The sequence below is a fragment of the Hemitrygon akajei genome, chromosome 2 (genome assembly GCF_048418815.1).
Source record: "Hemitrygon akajei chromosome 2, sHemAka1.3, whole genome shotgun sequence".
NCBI lineage: Eukaryota > Metazoa > Chordata > Chondrichthyes > Myliobatiformes > Dasyatidae > Hemitrygon > Hemitrygon akajei.
This window is the reverse complement of record NC_133125.1, coordinates 192,619,887-192,625,886: the sequence shown is the minus strand read 5'-3', so window position 1 is coordinate 192,625,886 and position 6,000 is coordinate 192,619,887.

The window sequence follows — 6,000 nt, the reverse complement described above, 5'->3', positions numbered from 1 at the left end:
GTAGACTCCAACACAATTTTTCCAGCAATGCTTTCAATGGCACAAGAAAATAAACCTCATCAACCATCATTTCTTTTAACAGAATCAGCGTTAACATTTTTACTTCAACATATCAACTGTCATATGAACTTACGGCGAGGCTTCTATGATGTTTCTTTGTGGGTAGAAATGGAGCTTTTCCTGTTGGTCCTGCACGTGCAGGCCCCCACCTTCCTGTTCCGCCAAACCAGAACTTACCTACAAGATGTGGCGAAACCGGGGGTGACATCATCACATGACATCACAGACAATGAGCTTTGCCTTTGTTAAACTGTAACGTAGTTATCAACCTTTAACTTTAACTAGAAAATAGTTACAAACAAATCATTTAAAGCAGAAATGTAATAAAGTTAAATGAATGCCTTAAGGGCAACACGGAGAGTAAATCGCAGGAACTTGGAAATCTGCAGATAATGGAAATCCAAGGTGTAAAGGGGGTTTCTTCTTTTTTCTTTGTTACTGTGTATGTAATCAAAATGGCTTCTTTGTTTTGTTAAAAGCAGGAATGCTTCTTTGTTGCGAGAGAGTGCTGGAAGCTTGTTTGGGTTAAAATTTACTGATAACGAGAATTGTATTCCTTTGTAAACCAATTGGGATTAATGTTGTTCTTTCTTCTGAGTCTGTAAGCTATTGTTGGCGGGCTTTTGGGGAGATCGGCGCGAGGGGTTGAGAGAGAGAGGACGTGATGATGTAAGCTGGGCGAGGAACGGACCCCAAGCGGGGGTCCGAGGCCAGGAGGTACTCTGAGGAGAGGAGATGAAGCTAGATGTGCTTGGTTGACCACTTCGGATGGTCCTAAACTGCGAGTCGAGGAGTTTGGAGGGGATCGAATGGTGGCCAGAAGACTTCAGTAATTGAGCTCCAATGGTTGTACATGAAGTGGTTTGGACTTTGATAAGTTTGGCGCCTTTTCTTTATCTTTTTCTTCATATATACTGTATCGTTATTAATCACTTAGTTATAGTAACCTTTATAAATTGTACTCATTTAATCGCATATGGTGTACTGTCTGTTTTTGGGCGGGGCGGGCACATCACACAGCATCCACACCAGCTGATTACTCAGTTTGGCGGGGCCAAAGGCTGCTCCCCCTAGACGAGAACGAGCTGAGCGAGCCTGAGGCGACCCAGGGGGTTACAAAAGCAACACACACAAAATACTGGAGGAACTCAGCAGGTGAGGCAGCATCTATGGAAAAGAATGTAGTCAACGTTTCGGGCCGAGATCCTTTACCAGGACTCATGAAGGGTCTCGGCCAAAACGTCGACTGTTTACTCTTTTCCAACCTGCCATCTCAGCTGGACTACCAGACAAATACACAACTATTGCTCTCCCAATTCTGTGCAGTGACGCAATTGAATCTACAGGTCAGAACAACTGATGCAGACATGGGTAGGAGTGGTGTGGTCAACCGGATCGGCACATTTCAGTGTGACACCAAGATTGTGACTATAGTGGACATAGCCTTCACCCTGCCTTGTGCAGCTGGATCCTGGACTTACTGTCAGATCGCCGGCAGGTGGCAAGAGTGGGTTCCCTCACCTCTGCTCCTCTGACCATCAACACAGGAGTCCCTCGGGGCTGTGTATTAAGCCCCCTCCTTTATTCTCTGTACACCCATGACTGCGTCACCACCCACAGCTCCAATCTGCTAATTAAATTTGCTGACAAAGCTGCATTGATTGGCCTAATCTCAAATAGTAATAAGGCAGCCTACAGAGAAGTCATCACCCTGACACAGTGGTGCCAAGAAAACAACCTCTCCCTCAATGTTGCAAAAACAAAGGAGCTGGTTATGTACTACAGGGAGAATGGAGACAAGCTCACCCCTATTGACATCGAATGGATCTGGAGTTGAGAGGGTGAACAGCTTTAAATTCCTCAGCACAAACATCACTGAGGATCTCACGTGGTCTGTACACACCGGCTGTGTGGTGAAAAAGGCACAACAGTGTCTACAGGGGCAAAATTGAGAGCATCCTGACTGGCTGCATCACTGCCTGGTATGGGAGCTGTACTTCCCTCAATTGCAGGACTCTGCAGAGAGTGGTGCGGACAGCCCAGTGCATCTGTAGATGTGAACTTCCCACTATTCAGGACATTTACAAAGACAGGTGTGTAAAAAGGGCCCGAAGGATCATTGGGGACCCGAGTCTCCCCAACGACAAACCGTTCCAGCTGCTACCATCCGGAAAGACATACCACAGCATAAAAGCCAGGACCAACAAACTCCGGGACAGCTTCTTCCACCAGGCCATCAGACTGCTTAATTCATGCTGACACAACTATATTTCTATGTTATATTGACTATCCTGTTGTACATTATATTTATTATAAATTACTATAAATTGCACATTGCACATTTAGACGGAGACATAACATAAATATTTTTACTCCTCATGTATATGAAGAATGTAAGTAATAAAGTCAATTCAATTCAATTCAGTGTGAAAGGCTAACAGGGCTTGCAGACAGATCTGCATCAGCTGGAAAACATGGGCTGAAAAATGGCAGATGAAATTTAATGCAGACAAGTGTGAGTTTTGCAGTTCTGTGAGGCCATCCGGGGTTGGTCTTACACGGTGAACGGTAGGGCACTGAGGAAACTGGAAGAACAAAAGTATCTGGGAATACAGGTCCATGATTTGTTGAAAGTGGCGACACAGGTGGAGTGGGTTATAAAGAAAGCTTCTGACGCATTAGCCTTCATTAATCAATGTATTTACAAGAGATGGGATATTATGTTAAAACTGCTGAGGCCTAATTGGGAGTATTGTGTGCAGTTTTGTCAGCTATTCACAGGAAGGATATAAACAAGGACCTCAATGTACGTATCCAGGAGTCTCTTAAATGACCCCATTGTATCTGCCTCCTCCACCATTGCCAGCAGCCCATTACATGCACTCACCACTCTCTGTGTACCCTATTGTATCCGTCTCCACCACCACCACTGGCAGCCCATTACACGCACCCACCACTCACTGTGTACCCTATTGTATCCGTCTCCACCACCGTCACCAGCAGCCCATTACACGCACTCACCACCCTCTGTGTACCCTATTGTATCCGTCTCCACCTCCACCACTGGCAGCCCATTACACACACTCACCACTCACTGTGTACCCTATTGTATCCATCTCCACCACCACCACTGGCAGCCCATTACACACACTCACCACTCTCTGTGTACCCTATTGTATCCGTCTCCACCACCACCACTGGCAGCCCATTACACGCACTCACCACTCTCTGTGTACCCTATTGTATCCGTCTCCACCACCACCACTGGCAGCCCATTACACGCACTCACCACTCACTGTGTACCCTATTGTATCCGTCTCCACTACCACCACTGGCAGCCCATTACACACACTCACCACTCTCTGTGTAAAAAACTTACCCTTGACATCTCCTCTGTACCTACTTCCCAGCACCTTAAAACTGTGCCCTCTCGTGTTAGCCATTTCAGCCCTGAGAGAAAGCCTCTGACTATCCACATGATCAATGCTGCTCATCACCTTATACATTCTATCAGGTCACCTCTCATCTTTCGCCTCTCCAAGGAGAAAAGGACAAGTTCACTCAACCTATTCTCATAAGGCATGCTCCCCAAACCAGGCAACATCCTTGTAAATCTCCTCTGCACCCTTTCTATGGTTTCCACATCCTTCCTGTAATGAGGCGACCAGAACTGAGCACAGTACTCCAAGTAGAGTCTGAACAGGGTCTGATATAGCTGTAACATTGACTCCCAGCTCTAAAACTCAATCCTACTGTTAATGAAGGTTAATATGCCTTCTTAACCACAGAGTCGACCTGCGTAGCAGTTTTGAGTGTCCTATGGACTGAGGCCCCAAGATCCCTCTGATCCTCCACACTGCCAAGAGTCTTATCATTAACACTATATTCTGCCATCATATTTGACATACAAAAATGAACCACCTCACACTTACCTGGGTTGAACTCCATCTGCAACTTCTCAGCCCAGTTTTACATCCTATCAATGTCCCGCTGTAACCTCTGACAGCCCTCCACACTTTCCACAACACCCCCAACCTTTGTGTCATTTGCAAATTTACTAACACATCTCTCCATTTCCTCATCCAGGTCATTTATAATAATCACAAAGAGAAGGGGTCTCAGAACAGTTCACTGAGGCAGACCACTGGTCACCGACCTCCATGCAGAATATGACCCGTCTACAACTATGCTTTGCCTTCTATGGGCAAGCCAGTTCTGGATCCACAAAGCAAGGTCCCTTTGGATCCGATGCCTCCTTACTTTCTCAATAAGCCTTGCATGGAGTACCTTATCGAATGCCTTGCTGAAATCCATACACACTACATCTACTGCTCTACCTTCATCAGCGTGTTTAGTCACATCCTCAAAAAATTCAATCAGGCTCAGAAGGCACAACCTGCCTTTGACAAAGCCATGTTGGCTCTTCCGAATCATATTATGCCTCTCCAAATGTTTATAAATTCTGTCTCTCAGGAACTTCTCCATCAACATACCAAACACTGAAGTAAAACTCACTAGTCTATAATTTCCTGGGCTATCTCTACTCCATTTCTTGAATAAGGTAACAACATCTGCTATCCTTCAATCTTTCAGAACCTCTCCCATCCTCATTGATGACGCAAAGATCATTGCCAGAGGCTCAGCTATCTCCAACCTCGCCTCCCACAGTAGCCTGGGGTTCATCTCATTTGGTCCCAGTGACTTATCCAACTTGATGCTTTCCAAAAGGTCCAGCACATCCTCTTTCTTAATGCCTATATGCTCAAGCTTTTCAGTCCACTGTAAGTCATCTCTACAATTGCCAAGGTACTTTTCCAAGTGAATTCTGAAGCAGAGTATTCATTAAATACCCCTGCTACCTCCTCCAGTTCCACACACTTGATTTGTCCTATTCTCTCACGTCTTATCCTCTTGCTCTTCACATACTTGTAGAATGCCTTGAGGTTTTCCTTATTCTTTCTCACCATTACCTTCTCATGGCCCCTTCTGCCTTATAATTTTCTAGATCTCTGTCATTACCTAGTTTTTAGAACCTTTTGTAAGCTTTTTTTTTCTGCTTGAGAAGATTTTCAACAGCCTTTCTACAGCATGGTTCCCATAGCCTACTACCCTTTCCCTGTCTCACTGGAACATACCTATATAAAATGCCACACAAATATCCCCTGAACTTTTGCCATTTTTCTGACGTACATTTCCCTGAGAATATCCGTTCCCAATTTATGCTTCCAAGTTCCTGCATGATAGCTTCATATTCCCCTTTACTCCAATTAAACACTTACCTAATTTGTCTGTTCCTATCCCTCTCCAATGCTATGGTAAAAGAGATAGATTTGTGATCACTATCTCCAAAATGCTCTCCCACTGAGAGATCTGACACCTGACCAGGTTCATTTCCCAATACCAGATCAAGTACAGCCTCTTGTCGGCTTATCTACACATTATGTCAGGAAACCTTCTTTAACACACCTAACAAACTCTACCCCATTTAAACTCCTTGCTCTAGGGAGAAGCTGATCAATATTTGGGAAACTAAAATCTCCCACCACAACAATCCTATTATTATTACACCTTTGCAGAATCTGTCTCCCTATCTGGTCCTCGATGTCCCTGTGGTCCATGTATAAAAAAACCCAGTAGAGTTATTGACCCCCTCCTGTTCCTAACTTCCACCCACAGAGACTCCGTAGACAATCCCTCCTTGACTTCCTCCTCTTCTGCAGCCGTGACACTATCTCTGATCAGTAGTGCCACTCCCCCACTTCTTTTCTCTCCCTCCCTGATCTTTCTGAAACATCTAAAACCTGGCACTTGAAGTAACCATTCCTGCCCCTGAGCCATCCAAGTCTCTGTAACGGCCACAAAATCATAGCTCAAATACTGATCCATCTTTTGGCGAATGTTATCTTCTTTCACAATAATCTGTTATTAATTTTAAAAATG